We start from the raw sequence: 19,026 nt of genomic DNA, 5'->3' as shown, positions 1-19,026 counted from the left end.
GGATGTGGTATCCACTGGCCCAGTGGGCTTAAAGGATACCATCTCAGTCTTAAGAAGAGTGAAGTCTGCTTTTGAGAAGTTTTTCACTGTGGTCTTTTGTGCTGGGGTGGAGGTGGGATATGTATATCCAGGGTGATTAGTTTGTGGTCAGATCTCACTAGTGAGGGGTATACCTCCGGTTTGGAGCATTTTGTCCCCATGTTTGTGATGATCAGGTCTAGTATATTATCTCCCCTAGTGGGAGAGGTGACTAGTTGTTCCAGTGCATTTGAATTTATGAATTCCAGGAACCTTTGGGCTAGGGTGTTAGGGCTAGAATAATGTACCCAATCTATGTTTGGGTAGTTGAAGTCTCCCAGTATGATGGTATTTTGTGATACATTCATATCCTCCAATGTCTTTAGGAAGGCTGAGTGGGGTTCCTGAGATTAGGAGGGTGGTCTGTAACATGCTACCAGTTGTATAGCAGTTTTTCCTATGGTTAGTTGCACCTGTATGGTCTCTGATGCTTCATGTGTTGCTACTAACCTGGAGGTGTGGGTGTCCTTGATGAATATGGACACTCCCCCTCCCTTTGTGGTTCGGCCCGGGTTTTGGGGCCGAAAAGCATGATACGAGGTATAGCCTGGTAGCACTGGGGTGCTCTCAGGAGCCTTGAACCAGGTTTCAGTTACTGCACAGACGTTGATGTTCTCCATGCTGAGGAGTGCATTGAGTGCCTGCATCTTGAGATTTAGACGTCTGGCGTTGAGCAGCATTACCCTTAGATTTTTTCCATTTTTGTTTTCTAAGGAGGTGGGTTTGTCTTTTGAGCCTTGCCTAAAAAAGGCACTATGGGGGTGGCAAGAGCCTTAGCCAATATCCGGAAGCCCAGTGGTGACAGGTGTAAGCCATCCCTTGCGAAGCAGCGTGGCTTGTCCAACATGTCATCCAAGGCAGACAGACATTGGATCCCCTTAGAATGACACCAGTACTTAAGCCAATTGCTAAAGCTTTTCATCTTATCTTTGTATTGTGGCATCATTCTTGGTGAGGGCAAGATGCTGCTCAGGGTCAGGGTCATACCAGCCTGGGCTACATAATCGGAGAGCTCCTCTATGTCTCTTTTCATGTAGTCCAGGGAGGTACGTCTCAGGTCATTCACACCAGCATGGACAATGACGGAGTCATATTTGTACTTGCCTTGGAGTGACCTGAGTGCGTGTGTTATGTGGCGAATCCTAGCTCCCGATAGGCAGCTCACAGTCACCCTCTCCTTGTTCAGCCTGGTAAGCGGGACATCAGTGTGTCTGACTATAGAGTCACCTATTACTAGTGTATCAGGCATGGTGTTTGGCTTTAAGGACTGTGATTGGTTGACACATTGATTTATTGAAGTATGTTCATAGGTTCATAGGTTCATAGGTTCATACTAGGCTATCTGCCCTAGGGCATTTATAAGCCTAGCCAGAATGTGTTTGGCTTTTGCCACCCATTTTAAATTTATTTTGCTATGCCCTTTTTCAAGGTTAGTATACTGTGCCTCTGTCTAACAGTGACACAGAAGTGATACCCAGGGTAAACCTACGATCTCCCATCCACTCATCAAGATTCCTCTTGAAGAGAGTCAATGAGGGACTCTGCCTAATCTGGACTGGGATTTTATTCCAGAGTGAAGGGAGCCTCTGGGTTATGAATCTGTCCCTCCAGCATGTCCTATTTATTTCAGTGCTGAGGTTCAAGTCTCTCGAGCGCGTAGCTCGATGATATTTGGATTTTCTGAGGTGCAGCATGTCCATTAATTCCGGGTTGGACATGGCTTTATACGTCAGGCACAGATCACCTCTGAATAGGCGGTATGCCACTGAGTAGAGCTGGAGTTTCTTTAACCGGGCAGCATATGGCATCTGTTTGAGCCCTTTGATCCTCTTGGTGAGGTACTTTTGGGGTCTTTCCAGTTGCTGCAGGTGTCTGGTAAGGTACATCCCAAAAGGGGTACTCAATTATGGGCCTGATGAGGGATGAGTAAAGAGGCACGATGACCTCCCCTGATCTAGATGTGAATCCCTTCATGATTAGGTGGGCTATATAAAATGTTTTTCTAACCACTTTGGCCACGTGGTTATCAAATTAGAGATTGTCTTTGTATTGTGGCATCATTCCCAGTCCAGATTAGGCAGAGTGTTGCATGTGTTTTGTTTTGAGGTGGTGGATTTTTGGATGTCTGCTTTGGGAGCCTCTGTTGTTCTGGTAAGTTTTTTATTAGAGCCTCTGAGTATGCCTTTGTGTTATTATTTGTTTGGTTTGCAGTTGTGGTAGGTCTATGTGGGACTGGGTTTGTTGTGTGTGTGGTTACCATCTCTTCCTATCTGGTCATGCCAGCCCTGAGCTGAGAGAGTTCAGCCTCCAGTTTGGCTATATAGTTGCATCTCTCACATGTATTTGTGTTTGTTGGGAGGAGGAGAGGGTTGTCTGTGTACATGAGACAATTGTAGCATTGTCTCAAGATACCCAGATTAACCAGCTGAACTGGAGAGGACGCCAGTAATCTACCACTTGACATGCTAGAACAGTAGCTTTGGAGAAGACTATTGGTGTAGAGCAATGGTCGCCCATGTTAGTTATGACCAAGTCTAGGATGTTGCTACCTCTAGTGGGGGTAAGAACGAGCTGGTCCAGGGCACTGGAATTAATGTACTCCAGGAGATGTTAGGCAAGTGTATTGGTACATGAGTAGTTTACCCAGTTAATGGAGGGGTGGTTGAAGTCTCCTAGTAAGAGAGTGTTAGGTTAGAAGTCTCAAAGTAAGAGAGTGTTAGGTTAGACCCTAATATTCTCCAGGGTGCTTAGGAACATGGAGTGTGAGTCTTGGGGCATGGTTGGGGACCTATAGCAGGCTACAACCTGAATCGCTGTCTTACCCAATGTTAGCTGCACCTGAAGTATCTCTGATGCGTTATGTTGGGCTACAAGTCTGGAGGTGTGCGCATCCTTTATGAATATGGAAACACCACCACCTTTGGAGCTTCGGCCAAGTTCTGGGGCCGAAAGGTATGGAATGAGTTATAGTCTGGTAGTGCAGGGCTGCTTTCTGCTGCCTTGAACCAGATCTATGTTACAGCACAAAGGTCGATGTTCTCTATTTTAAGGAGTGCCTCGAGCGAGTGCATATTGAGATTTAGACTTCTAGCATTGAGCAACATGACCCTCAGATTGCATTTGTTAGTAGCTGTTATGGTGTTAATTTGGTCTTTGGAACACCACCTAAAAAAGGCCCTATAGGGGTGGCAAGAGCCTTGGCCAGTATCCGGAAGCCCAGGGGTGACAGATGCAGGCCATCTTGGGCAAAGCATCGAGGTCTGTCAATCAAGTCATCCCAGGCAGACAGATACTGGATCCCCTTAGAATGATACCAGAAACTTAACCAGTTGTTGAAAATAATAATTTTCTGCTTGTACTGTGGTATCATTCTGGGTGATGGTAGGGCTAGGGTCATACCCGCCTAGGCTACATAATCCAAGAGCTCCTCTATGTCTCTCTTCATGTAGTCCAGGGAGGTACGTCTCAGGTCATTCATACCCACATGTACAATGAGAGTCATATTTGTACCTGTTGTTGAGAGGACCTGAGTGTATGCGCTATGTGGTGGATCCTGGCACCTGACAGGCAGCTGACTGTTACTTTCTCCTTATTCAACCTAGTGAGTAAGTCTTATCCTGATAAAACATTTGATAGCTTGCCTTACTAGTGTATATGCTTCTGTTTTACTCCAAATGCATTAGTTGACGGCTATCTTTAAGGCTAATAGATTTCATTCTGTCTAGGGTGATTTGAAGTAAATTCAGAGGTTACTGAAAATTGAGGAGTCAGGAATGATTTATTGTAGCTTCTTGTTATATTCCAATATCACATCTGTCAGTCAGACTTTCATTTTAGTACCAAAGGTTGCATTGCCTTTGCTACTAAGAGCCTATAATACCAATAAGAAAACATGAGCATGTTTGCTGCCTTAAATTTATAAATAGAGAAGTTATAACTGGAAGAGTTAAATAAATGACGTGATGCTGAAGTAATTGAAATCTGAAGTGCTTTCCGTAGGAAGGTTTTACTGGGATATGTAATCCGTTATCTTCTGTCTTAAAAATTGCAATGTAAGAAGTCTCTTTTTCAGGTAAGGAAAGCATTTTAGAGTCTCCATCCTGCATGGACTTTGTGCTTATATACTTGTTCAGGTCTGATGCTACAACTAGTCTTGACGTTCTGTCCTTAATGAGGATCAGTAATAGCATGTCATAGTAGCTATAACCCGCTTGTTTCTGACAGTAGTCAATTACCTTCTGTGCATTATTTGTTTTATCTGTTAATTGTAAAGTATGTTCTATCTTTTGTGGTGATCTATTAGAACAGATAACATCTATTAGAGCAGTTTCTAAGAAAAATACGAACATGGACTAATCAGATGCCCTGAAGTTTTTTTTTTTTTTTTTTTGAAAAAATATATTTGGATAATTTAATGAAACAGATAAATAAAATAAAGCCCTCATAGCTAAGATGCTGAAGTTATACACGTTCATGTCATGTTTATCTAGAACCAATAATTTTTGTCAGAGGATAAAGCTAGCAAAGGTTATATATCTTGTTTTGCAGTGGCATATATCTAGTCTGTACATGGGGGCTTTAAAAAGTCTGACAACTTCTCTAGCTGCTGCGGGCTATGAAGTTAGATCCGAATATTAACATCCATGGTATGTTGAAAAGTAGCCTGTAGAGGGCCAACTGATCATTTCAACTGTGGAACCTTGACCATTTTATAAAGTTTAGTATGCCTGCAAAAGAAATGCCCCTTAAGAAAAATCTGAAATTGTGTGATTCATTTAGCTCCCTTTTTTCTTAATGTTTCATAGCTTTGTCAATGTTGAAAAAAGCCCATATCTTATTCACTGTAATTATTGGAATACATACACACATTGTGGAAAAAGGCCAAATTTAGCCTTTGTTGGTAGGTTGAAGTATTATGCTGGGAAAGCGTGACAGAAACTACTTATTTATTTGTTATTACATGTAGCACAAAGACTGGTGAAGAGTCATTGTATACTTAAATTTGCAGCTGTGATCCTTGTTTTCATAGAGACATTAAACTGAAAGTACTTTTCTCTAAATAGAGCAGAACGCACGTATTTTGACCATTTCTCTATTAGCTTCCTTAAGTCTCTCACGTATTTGTAATACAAAATTAGGAGAAATGGATATATGTACTAACGATGGTGCTGATTTAATGTTTTTCTCAGGACAGCACTGATGTTCGTAAAGTATCTTCAGGTTCATAATAATTGTTGTTTTAATTGGTTAATTGATTTATAGTTTTGGGTATTTAAGTTAAGGAGCTGTTTCTGTGTTTTATGTACTCCTTGAAGGCTTTGGCGAAGTGCTAGAGAACTATTAAACCTGTGTTTGTGGATACTGGCTGTCATTTTATTATATCTGTGCTCCTATGTGTGGTTTCTATATTTTATCTACATGGCCAGTGATCCGTCCTTCAATACTCCTAGAGTGTTTAGAGAAGATTTGATTGACTCTTCACAATGTACTTTGGACAATTTTATTGTGCATAATGATGGGTCTACTGCTACTCCTTCTGCAGGTATGAATGTACGCAGTAATGGAGGTATCGGTGTTTCTAACTCCCTCACTTTTATTGATAAGTTTGAACAACAATGGAGATCCATTTCATCAAGTGGGTGAATGTGTACCTTCTGCTTTATCCGGTGAGTCAGGTGTTTTACTTGACAAGTTAGAACATCTACTATACAAAGAAATAGCCACCCATTTTAATATTTTTGGGTTGCAGAGGTATTTAGACTTGGATATTTCCCCTAGGGGACTTAGAGCTTTTAAACCTCCCTCTGCCTCTTTCAATAATATGACTGATGATATTGAGAAGAAATTCTCTAAACGTTGGTTGGCAGCTGCACACTGGTGTGTGGTTGAATGGGTGACTATTTTGTTGGAACAGGATTCTAGTAAACCATCTAAAATTAAAGCAGATATCAGGTGCACATTCAATGAACTGTCTAAACATTTATCTTCTAGTAATCTTGATGTACAACTGACTGAGATCAATGAAAATTAAAGAAATATGAAGAAGAATGTAGTGAACGTAAAAGTACTAAATTAAAGAGAGATCTCAGAGATTATGAACGTGGGCGTGCTTTTTTATGGCGCAAAAGGGAATGTAAAAATACACTAGGCAATAGTGCCACCTTAAATAAATCCTATAGTTCATCCAAAGATGTCTCTTTTGCATCTGACGCAACTGGGGCGTCAGTTGATTTAGATAGTAATGGAGAACGTTTTCCTGCTTTACCTGCCACCCAGGATCCAGCGAAATTGGTTAAAAACTTTCAGAGGGAGTCAAGAAATTATGATGAGGCCCAAAATGACCGTAAATGAGGATGTATTCAACCAGGTGTTTCACAGTCAAGAGATAATGCAAGACAATTTAAGAAATCTTAATGGTACTGATTTGACTTTAAATTTGGATGTAATTAACATTTCAGAGATCACTTTAACTGATTGTCAGACTAAAGTACTTAGCTATGGATTTAAATTCATTCCTACTGTTAGGCCACGTTTATATGAACTTAAATGTGAAGTGTTTAGATGGTGTCATAAACTGCATCTTGCTTATTATTTTCATTGTAATGAATGTAATGAATTTGTATCTTTGAGGGATTTTGATAATAGTTTTGAAGACAGCTTTCATACTTGTAACTCTGATTTAGATAATATATTAGAAGATGGAGATTTTAATGCTTATAGTCACTTTGATACTTTGGACATTTTATATAAAAGTGAATGTATTCCTCCATACAGACATGAAGGTATCAAGCATTTTTGAGATGTTAAATCATGTAGTGGAATGTGAATATAATGTTTTTATAAGTAATAGACAGGCCATTATATATAATTTAACTGTTCAGGAATGGCGTGATATTCAGTTGTTAGCTAAAAACAAAAATATTGTCATCAAACCTTCCGATAAAAGGGGCAAAATTGTGGTTATCAGTGTTCAGCAATATTTTATTATATGCATTTAGATCGAAATACATACAGGATGAGTAATATCAATGAATATAAAAAATGTTATTAGTGAGGAAATTCTTTTACAGAAAAGGCTTCAACTGGGATATTTATCAGTTATGGATTTGGAGAAAAAAATTAATTGTAAGAACAGTGAATTGGCAGTTTTTTACTGTTTACCCAAAATCCATAAAGATGTTTTCAATCCCCCAAGCAGACCCATAGTTTCTGCCAGGAAGTATTTTCTTACGAATATAGGCTTGTTATTACATAAATTTTTATTACCTTATGTGGTTAAATTACTGTCCTATATAAGAGACAGTATGTATTTTTTGGATAAGTTGTTGGATAAGGAGTTTGAATGGTCAAAAGATGTGTATTTTATTACAGTCGATGTATGCAGTTTATACACTAATATTAAACATAAATCTGGAGTTGAAGCAGTTAAATATTTTATTAGAGAAACACCTACGAGTAATTAATTATATGTTAGAACTGCTAGATTTTTGTCTAAAGAATAATTACTTCACATTTAATAATTCTATTTTCCATCAGCTTCAAGGCACGGCCATGGGGGCATCATTTGCCCCCATGTATGCCAACTTAATGATGGGTTTATATGAAATAAAACATTTATATCATAGAGATTTTTAAGAAGTTTGTAGTTGGGTATTATAGATTTATTGATGATCTCATATTTATATGTAAAGGCAGTATAACTGAAGTAAAGTTATTTTTTGAATGGCTACACAAATATATTTGGTTTTTCTTTTAATGGCTTGCAGGTAAGTAGGAAAATAACATTTCTGGACATTAATTTATTTAGTATGACGACAATAAGCTATTCACATCGTTTACAGGAAGTTTGAAGATGGTGGTAAATATTTGCACTAGTCGCCATCCACCACACACTATTTCTTCTATCCCTTATAGCGAGGGTCTCAGATTGAGGAGACTATAATAATGATAGGGATTTTAATAGAGAAATAAATAGGATGTGTTTGTTTTCATCTAGAGGATATGAGAAAGACAAAATACAAGCATCTGTGAACAAAGTTATTAATGGTGCACATGTCCCTTCATGCGGACATAATGAGTATTTTATCAAAGACAATGATTATATAGATAATTTTGAAAATATAAAGAATGATAAAAGAAAAATATATTTTGTTTCTACCTATGGAGTATTTAGTCCCATTTTGATAAAGTTGGTGAAATATTATTTAAATATTTGTTTAAATATAAAGATTTATTTCATATTTTTTCTCCATTATTGGGTATAGCATATAAAAAAGAGAGATATTTCAGTCCATAATTATTTTGTGTTGCCTGTATCAAATTCTGCTACTTTAAGTATTACATCTACAGGTACCTATCCTTGTGGTCATTGTAATATAAGTAGTTACATTACTAGAACATTTGAACATATTAATGGTCAGTTTTTTTGTCCATCTGAATTGTTCAACTGTGTGTCAGAAGGAATAATTTATGCTTTGCAGTGTTCCTGTGGTCTTATTTATATAGGAGAAAGTAAGAGGAAATTTAAATATAGACTGCAGGAACATGTCAGAAATATTAGGAATAAAAAAGTGGATAATCCTATAGTGAAACATTTTATGGAATTTCATCATTCAAACCCAGAAGGTTTGAAAGCTACTATGTTAGAAATGATTCCCAAGGCTTTTGTTCTGATATTGTATAAAAAAGAAAATTATTATATAAGAAGAATTTTTTTATTTTAAAATTTAATACTATGTCTTTTATGGGACTTACTTTAGAGTGTAACTGGAAGCTGTTGATTTGATTTAATTGTTTTAATTGATTTAATTGTTTTAATTGGTTAATTGATTTATAGTTGTGGGTATTTAAGTAAGGGAGCTGTTTCATGTACTCCTTGAAGGCTTTGCCGAAGCTGTAGAGAACTATTAAACCTTTGTTTTTATTATATTTGTGCTCCTTTGTGTGGTTTCCATAAAGTATCGTCAGGTTCATTGGTAGTCACTTGTTATCCTTATTTTTGAGAGACATCATTTGGAAGGGCTGTCTTATGAAAACCTATTTCATGGTTTCTCTGTATAATACAATCTTATGAGACGGTAACAAAGGTACCAAAGAACCTGATCATGCACTTTTCTCTTTCTGTAACATTAAAGTTTGTGAGCAGTTCTCAGTTGTACTAGTTGGTGGCTTTTAATACCAGCTTTCTGAGGTGTCCAAAACAAAGCACCATCCTATGAAGAATAATGGATTATACCAATCTGACAATTTTCCTTAGTGCCTCCTTAAATTTCTCATTTCTCTCTCTACTCTATAGATATAAGTTGAATGGAGCAGGCTCTCTTACATGCATATCTGATGATGCTTATTTGAAAAACCAGACTGCAGTCAGTAAAATGGATATCTATGTAATATTTAAACTGAATCTGATTCCAGAACAGCACAAACTGAGTATGGCAACGTTTTAAAGGCTATTTGGCTATGGTAAACACTTTAAAGAGTATGAAAAATATATACATTTTATTTTTTTCTGATAAAGAGATTTATTAAATTGTTATAAAGCATCTGAAGAGCAATTTTGCAAACCAGTGCATGGATACAAATTCTCTGGCACAAAATAGGACTTATGATACTAATACAGGTAAAGCACTTAGGAAATGTTATATATATATATATATATATATATATATATATATATATATATATATATGAAGAACCCCTATTTACCAAACCCATGGCTCAGTTAATCTAAACCACTGATTCCCAACCTAGGAAATATCAGGAATGGGTTGTAACATATTTCCATGGGGTGGTGTTAAGTTCACTTTCTCATGCCACCTTCAAAACAGGTTTAAACGTGATCCAAAGAGGAGGGGTCAAGGCATTACTCTCTCCACTGCCAGGTATTCCCTAGTTTCAGATTTGATATTTTACATTCAGGGAGAAATGATTTTAGTTGGATCTGGGAAAATTCATGCAATGGTTTGAGATTTATCAGCTGAGTGGTTAATATGAGAAAATGTACAGTAATGATCATGGCAGAAGAAAACTAAGCTGGTTGGCAGACTAAAGACAAAAATGCTAGAACAGATGGCAATTGAAGGACCTGAGTCAATGACATAGCCAAGTAATACACACAGCACAATGCAGAAGAGTTACAGCTATGGTTACATTGTAATACACTCAGCACAATCCAGAAGGGTTACAGCTATGGTTACATTGTAATACACTCAGCACAATGCAGAAGGGTTACAGCTATGGTTACATTGTAATACACTCAGCACAATCCAGAAGGGTTACAGCTATGGTTACATTGTAATACACTCAGCACAATCCAGAAGGGTTACAGCTATGGTTACATTGTAATACACTCAGCACAATGCAGAAGGGTTACAGCTATGGTTACATTGTAATACACTCAGCACAATCCAGAAGGGTTACAGCTATGGTTACATTGTAATACACTCAGCACAATCCAGAAGGGTTACAGCTATGGTTACATTGTAATACACTCAGCACAATCCAGAAGGGTTACAGCTATGGTTACATTGTAATACACTCAGCACAATGCAGAAGGGTTACAGCTATGGTTACATTGTAATACACTCAGCACAATGCAGAAGGGTTACAGCTATGGTTACATTGTAATACACTCAGCACAATCCAGAAGGGTTACAGCTATGGTTACATTGTAATACACTCAGCACAATCCAGAAGGGTTACAGCTATGGTTACATTGTAATACACTCAGCACAATGCAGAAGGGTTACAGCTATGGTTACATTGTAATACACTCAGCACAATCCAGAAGGGTTACAGCTATGGTTACATTGTAATACACTCAGCACAATCCAGAAGGGTTACAGCTATGGTTACATTGTAATACACTCAGCACAATCCAGAAGGGTTACAGCTATGGTTACATTGTAATACACTCAGCACAATGCAGAAGGGTTACAGCTATGGTTACATTGTAATACACTCAGCACAATGCAGAAGGGTTACAGCTATGGTTACATTGTAATACACTCAGCACAATGCAGAAGGGTTACAGCTATGGTTACATTGTAATACACTCAGCACAATCCAGAAGGGTTACAGCTATGGTTACATTGTAATACACTCAGCACAATGCAGAAGGGTTACAGCTATGGTTACATTGTAATACACTCAGCACAATCCAGAAGGGTTACAGCTATGGTTACATTGTAATACACTCAGCACAATGCAGAAGGGTTACAGCTATGGTTACATTGTAATACACTCAGCACAATCCAGAAGGGTTACAGCTATGGTTACATTGTAATACACTCAGCACAATCCAGAAGGGTTACAGCTATGGTTACATTGTAATACACTCAGCACAATCCAGAAGGGTTACAGCTATGGTTACATTGTAATACACTCAGCACAATGCAGAAGGGTTACAGCTATGGTTACATTGTAATACACTCAGCACAATCCAGAAGGGTTACAGCTATGGTTACATTGTAATACACTCAGCACAATCCAGAAGGGTTACAGCTATGGTTACATTGTAATACACTCAGCACAATCCAGAAGGGTTACAGCTATGGTTACATTGTAATACACTCAGCACAATGCAGAAGGGTTACAGCTATGGTTACATTGTAATACACTCAGCACAATCCAGAAGGGTTACAGCTATGGTTACATTGTAATACACTCAGCACAATCCAGAAGGGTTACAGCTATGGTTACATTGTAATACACTCAGCACAATCCAGAAGGGTTACAGCTATGGTTACATTGTAATACACTCAGCACAATGCAGAAGGGTTACAGCTATGGTTACATTGTAATACACTCAGCACAATCCAGAAGGGTTACAGCTATGGTTACATTGTAATACACTCAGCACAATCCAGAAGGGTTACAGCTATGGTTACATTGTAATACACTCAGCACAATCCAGAAGGGTTACAGCTATGGTTACATTGTAATACACTCAGCACAATGCAGAAGGGTTACAGCTATGGTTACATTGTAATACACTCAGCACAATCCAGAAGGGTTACAGCTATGGTTACATTGTAATACACTCAGCACAATGCAGAAGGGTTACAGCTATGGTTACATTGTAATACACTCAGCACAATCCAGAAGGGTTACAGCTATGGTTACATTGTAATACACTCAGCACAATGCAGAAGGGTTACAGCTATGGTTACATTGTAATACACTCAGCACAATCCAGAAGGGTTACAGCTATGGTTACATTGTAATACACTCAGCACAATCCAGAAGGGTTACAGCTATGGTTACATTGTAATACACTCAGCACAATCCAGAAGGGTTACAGCTATGGTTACATTGTAATACACTCAGCACAATCCAGAAGGGTTACAGCTATGGTTACATTGTAATACACTCAGCACAATGCAGAAGGGTTACAGCTATGGTTACATTGTAATACACTCAGCACAATCCAGAAGGGTTACAGCTATGGTTACATTGTAATACACTCAGCACAATCCAGAAGGGTTACAGCTATGGTTACATTGTAATACACTCAGCACAATGCAGAAGGGTTACAGCTATGGTTACATTGTAATACACTCAGCACAATCCAGAAGGGTTACAGCTATGGTTACATTGTAATACACTCAGCACAATCCAGAAGGGTTACAGCTATGGTTACATTGTAATACACTCAGCACAATGCAGAAGGGTTACAGCTATGGTTACATTGTAATACACTCAGCACAATCCAGAAGGGTTACAGCTATGGTTACATTGTAATACACTCAGCACAATGCAGAAGGGTTACAGCTATGGTTACATTGTAATACACTCAGCACAATCCAGAAGGGTTACAGCTATGGTTACATTGTAATACACTCAGCACAATGCAGAAGGGTTACAGCTATGGTTACATTGTAATACACTCAGCACAATCCAGAAGGGTTACAGCTATGGTTACATTGTAATACACTCAGCACAATGCAGAAGGGTTACAGCTATGGTTACATTGTAATACACTCAGCACAATGCAGAAGGGTTACAGCTATGGTTACATTGTAATACACTCAGCACAATGCAGAAGGGTTACAGCTATGGTTACATTGTAATACACTCAGCACAATGCAGAAGGGTTACAGCTATGGTTACATTGTAATACACTCAGCACAATGCAGAAGGGTTACAGCTATGGTTACATTGTAATACACTCAGCACAATGCAGAAGGGTTACAGCTATGGTTACATTGCTGATGAAGTACTGGACCCACTTTCAGAAGCAATTTTGGAGAGTTGCATTGTGCTATTAGAAAGGATGCGCATGAAAGGAAAGAAACAAAAGATGATTCAAGAGCTGGGCAACTGTGATTGAAAATATTAGTTGTGTGCACTTCTTGTGCAGTACAGAAAGGAGAGAGGATGGGACTTCCCAGGTTGTGGACAGGACTGAGCAAAAAGACAGCAAAAGGAAAAAGTGGTACAGCTGGCTGATTCAGAGTTACCTTTTATCAAAATGCAGTGAGCATGTGTTGCTTTTACTTTACAATACTGGCAGCAGAGTCCAGAGAATGGGTGAAATAATAAAAAAATAATAAAATGAGCATAAGATAGGTCAAAGTAGCAACAGCAATATGAAAGTCAAAGACTTGGAGAACACAACCCTTTTCACTATGCTTTGTGTTCTTTTCAGTTCAGGGTACATATGTGAAACTTTCACTTCTACACATCACTCCAGCAGTACCATTTACAAAGTCTTTTCAATCATAAATTAATTTCTCACGTAACCTTTACTGCATCATCTCCTAACACACTTGTTTCTGTCGTGGCTGTCATCACACCAGGCATACCTCTTCCACGATGAATACTCATGCTCATCTACCAGTATTTCCACAACACGTCTGCTCTCAGACACTGGCTTCTTTCTTACTTTCCTGAAAATATTTTCCATTCTATTATGTGGTATGAAAATTGATAAAATTATGAGACCCAGGAATAACAAATTGGGTTGGCATGATTTGTTGAATACTATGGAGAAAAAATGGATTGTTAAATTAGGAGGTCTCTTTAAACCAGGACTTAATGAGCATCTTTAACTGATCACATGTCTTTTTCTTTTTGTATTTAAGTATTTCTTAATTTGTTACTTTTTCACACTGATGAAGGCTTTGTATTCATTCAGCCAAAACTGGTTTGTCTTTTAAGAATACTTTTAGTAATGTATTTTTGGTGCCATTGTATGCTGGTTTCTCTATTCTTTTTTGGAATGCCTTTCTTATTTTGAGACCTTGCAGCTGCCATACTTGCATAGTTTTTGTAGTTTCTGTGGTATGAAAAAAAATTACAGTCACTGCAATAGTGATGTACACATTGATTCACACCTGTACTGCTTCTGCGTACTTATCATGTGCACAGTCCACGTGAAAATCCTTTTAATTACATTTTCTGACTTTTTTAGTAATACAGAAATAAACTGAAATATTATCACAATGAGGGTTTCCAACTGAAAAAGCATTACATGTTTTAACAGAAATTTTGTTTGCAGTTATGTAGTATGCCACCGTATTTATGCTATAAATGCACATCTTACATATATTTGTATTGCAATAATATATATAAAAGTAATGGTTACTGTGAAGAATTTTCCTGTTATCCAAATATCTCTCCTTGTTCTACCAGGCACAGTCAGATCTAACAATATAGTGCACACAGTGTCAGATATTATTTAGTCAATTATCTTTTGTCACTGAAATTATTATTTTTTTTCTAAGAGCACAGTGCAACTCTTCAAAATCGCTTCTGAAAGTGAGCCCAGTACTTCAATCAAAAAATGAGCTAGGCAGAATGCAAGCAAAAGAAAATAAAAGAAAGAGAGCAAATGGACCAAATAAGGCAAATAAATGTTGCATTGAGATACAAGCCATACAAAGGCTGGAAATAGGAAAGCAACACCAATGTATTCCATAACATCTATAACTATTATTATACCTTCACAACCTGCCACATTGAGCTATTAAGAAAACAACAGCCTAAGATAGTAAATGGATAAGCAGGGGTCTTCATACAGCTGTAAATCATAAGAAATTAAGATAGCTAATACCGGAATGTATCAGTAAGGTTAAAATTATGTATACTATCCTAACAAACACAGAAAAGGTAAGGGATGGATATGAACTTTCCTACTGTCTCCATTACCAGCTTGGTGGATATGGGCATCCTGAGGCAATGTAGACATTGCCTCATGTTTACTGACAACCAGTTAATTCTCAAACAAACTGATATGGTATATGAGAGATGCATTTAGACAATCTCACATAAAAGTACTCCTAGTGCCAATAATGTTGTCAGTAGTACACATGCTGCACCCATCACACACATTTCAAAGCAGCCATATAGACCCACATATACTGAAGCAGTTACATGTGACCTTCCTAAACCAGAAAGATCTCCTAGACAAAGTAAACATAAGAAATACCCTCAGTAACCCCAAATGCACTCTTTCAAAACAACACCCACATCAACACACAGAGCAATATCTCATGGAGTCTTTACCTCTAAGCTCATAAGGCACACCACCACACAATCCAACATTCTGGTCATTGGAGACTCCATCGTGAGACACACTGATGTCCCTCTCACCAGGCTGAGTAAGGAGAAAGTCACGGTCATTTGCTTATCAGGAGCTAGGATCCGCTACATTATGCATGCACTCAGGTCATTGGACCACAATTACCAGTATGACTCAGTCATAGTCCATGTGGGAGTAAATTACTAGACTATATGAAGAGAGACATCATAGAGATCACAGAATATGTGTCTCAGGCTGGTATGAGCCTAGCATTGAGCAGCATTTTACCTTCTCCAAGGATGATGCCACAATACAAACAAAAGATCCATCATCTTCTTTCCGCTGTTCCCATTAGGGGTCACCACAGCGGATCATCTGTTTCCATTTCTTCACGTCCTCTGCATCTTGCTGTGTCATATCAACCACCTGCATGTCCTCTCTCACCACATCCATGAACCTTATCTTAGGCCTTCCTCTTTTCCTGTTACCTGGTAGCTTCATCCTTAGCATCTTTTTCCCAATATACTCAGCATCCCTCCTCAGCACATGTCCAAACCAATGTAATCTTGCCTCTCTGGCTTTGTCTCCAAACCTTCCAACCTTGGCTGACCCTCTAATATACTTATTCCTAATCCTGTCCACCCTCATCACACCCAGTGCAAATCTTAACAGCTTTAACTCTGCCACGTCAAGCTCTGACTCCTGCCTTTTTGTCAATGCCACTGTCTCCAACCCATATAACATAGCTGGTCTCACTACCCTCTTGTAGACCTTCCTTTTCACTCTTACTGGTACTCGTCTATCACAAATTACCCTAACACTCTTCTTCACTCACTCCATCCTGCCTGCACTCGCTTCCATACTCACCATTACTCTGAACTATTGATCCCAAATATTTAAACTCATCCACCTTCGCCACCTCTACTCCTTGCATCCTCACCATTCCTCTATCCTCCCTCTCATTCACACACACATATTCTGTCTTAGTTCTGCTGACCCTCATTTTTCTTCTCTCTAGTGCATATCTCCATCTCTCCAGGGTCTCCTCCACCTGTTCCCTACTCTCACTACAGATCACAATGTCATCTGCAAACATTATAGTGCACGGGGACTCCTGTCTGATCTCGTCTGTCAACCTGTCCATCATCATTGCAAATAAGAAAGGGCTCAGAGCTGATCCTTGATGTAATTCCACATCCACCTTAAAAGTATCCATCACTCCCACTGCAGACCTCACCTCTGTCACACTACCCTCGTACATATCCTGTACCAGTCCTACATACTTCTCTGACACTCCCGACTTCCTCATACAATACCACAACTCCTCTCTAGGCACCCTGTCATATGCTTTCTCTAAGTCTACAAAAACACAGTGCAACTCCTTCTGACCTTTTCTGTACGTCTCCATCAACACTCTCAGAGCAAACATCGCATATGTAGTGCTCCTTCCCGGCATGAAACCATACTGCTCATCACTAATCATCATGTCCCTTCTTAATCTAGCTTCCACTACTCTTTCCCATAACTTCATGCTGTGACTGATCATTTTAATCCCTCTGTAGTTACTACAGCTCTACACATCACCCTTATTCTTAAAAATACAAACAAAAGATGACTGACTTTAATAATTGGCTTAGTTTCTGGTGTCATTCTAACGGAGTGCAATATTTGTTAGCATGGAAGGGGATGGTCAACAGACCATGCTACTTTGATGGTCTGCACTTCTCCCTTCTAGGACTTCAAATATTAGCTAAAACATTGTCTTCCCCCATAGTGCCTTTTTAGGCAATGCCAAACTGAAAGTACGTCCGACATAGAAAATCAAAACCATGAAAATCTAAAGGTATTATTGCTCAATGCTAGGAGCCTAAACAAAAAACTCCACTCCCTAGAAGCTCTCTCTACCCTAGAAAATGCTGATGTTTGTGCGGTCTCTGAGACATGGTTTAAAGCCGTGGAGAGTACACCAACAGTGCAAGGTTATAATGCCTTCCACACATTTAGACCAGCTACTTCACAGGTAGGGATTAAAGGTGGAGGTGTCTCTATTTACATAAAAAATAAATATACTTCAAGGCTGGTCAAACAGGACAATGCACTTGAGCTGCTCCATGTTCAAATCACCATAGGTAAAATCCAATACCACTTCCTTGCAAGGTATAGGTCCCCCTCTATGACCCAGGAAACCCATACCATGTATTTAAACTTATTAGAAACACTAACCATCCAACCCAATACCATATTCATGGGTGACTTTAATTACTCCACTATTAACTGGGAATCCTTTATGACATCAAACGTACATGCACAGAGGTTCCTGGATTTTGTAAACACAAAATTCCCTGGACCAGATAGTCAATACACTGACCAGGGGTGCAACCATACTGGATCTGGTCCTCACTAATATGGTAGAGTGCTGCACACCCCGTACTGTAATGCCTTCCCTGGTAAGGTCAGACCACAAAGTGGTCTGCTTGGAAGTAAAAATAAATACCTGGACCCCCAGGTAAACTAGAAATATTCAAGAACTATTCTAAGGCTAACTTCCTCCTATTAAGTGAGAACCTGGCAAAATTTCAAGCCTCCATAAACCCTGAGAACACTTCTGCCTATGCAGAACTGTTCACAGAAACCCTGTGCAAGCATGTTAATAGCTGAATAGAGGCAGCTGTACCCACCAGGAAGTACAAGACTAACTCAAAAAACAAGCCACCGTGGTGGAATCACAAAATCAATCGGATGTATAACAGGAGGAAGAAAATCAGGTCAAAAATTAGGAGGTGCAGCACCCAGCAGGATAAAAGGGGTTTATATCACATTGTCGAACTCTTAAAAGTTTTTATGTCATATGGTCGACACCATATGATCAAACTTTTAAAAGTTCAAACGTTTCAACGGAGATCTCCGTACGGTGCAGAATGGTAAAACTTCCCTTTTCTGCACTGTAGTGCGATCTTGGAGTTGGTATATTTAAAGAGTGTGGGGGGTGCAGGGGTGCTTGTCCCCCTGCTTAAACTGTTCAGGTAGGTTTTTTCTTTGGTTTATTTTATTTTTTATTACATTTATGAACTTTTAAAAGTTTGATCATATGGTGTCAACCATATGATGTTCGAACTTTTAAAAGTTTGATTATGTAATATAGATGCAATAAAAGCACCCTTATCAAACTAAACAAACAACTCGGAGGACAAATAAAGTCTATCAAAGCCAAATTTGAGGTAAGTTTGGCCTCCCAGGCCAAGGACAACCAGAAAGCATTCTTTAACTATATCCGCAACCTCAAAAGCAATACACAATTGTGTGCAGAGCTCATTGTAAATGGAACCTCCTGTACTGAGCCATAAGATACAGAAAACTTCCTGGCTGATAAATTCATCTCCAACTTTTCTCCTCTCTCCCCCTCAATCTTCCCTCAGGAAATATCA

Source organism: Protopterus annectens, chromosome 12.part0 (assembly GCF_019279795.1).
Source record: "Protopterus annectens isolate FY-2018-M chromosome 12.part0, PAN1.0, whole genome shotgun sequence".
NCBI lineage: Eukaryota > Metazoa > Chordata > Ceratodontiformes > Protopteridae > Protopterus > Protopterus annectens.
Note: the sequence above shows the minus strand (reverse complement) of the source record.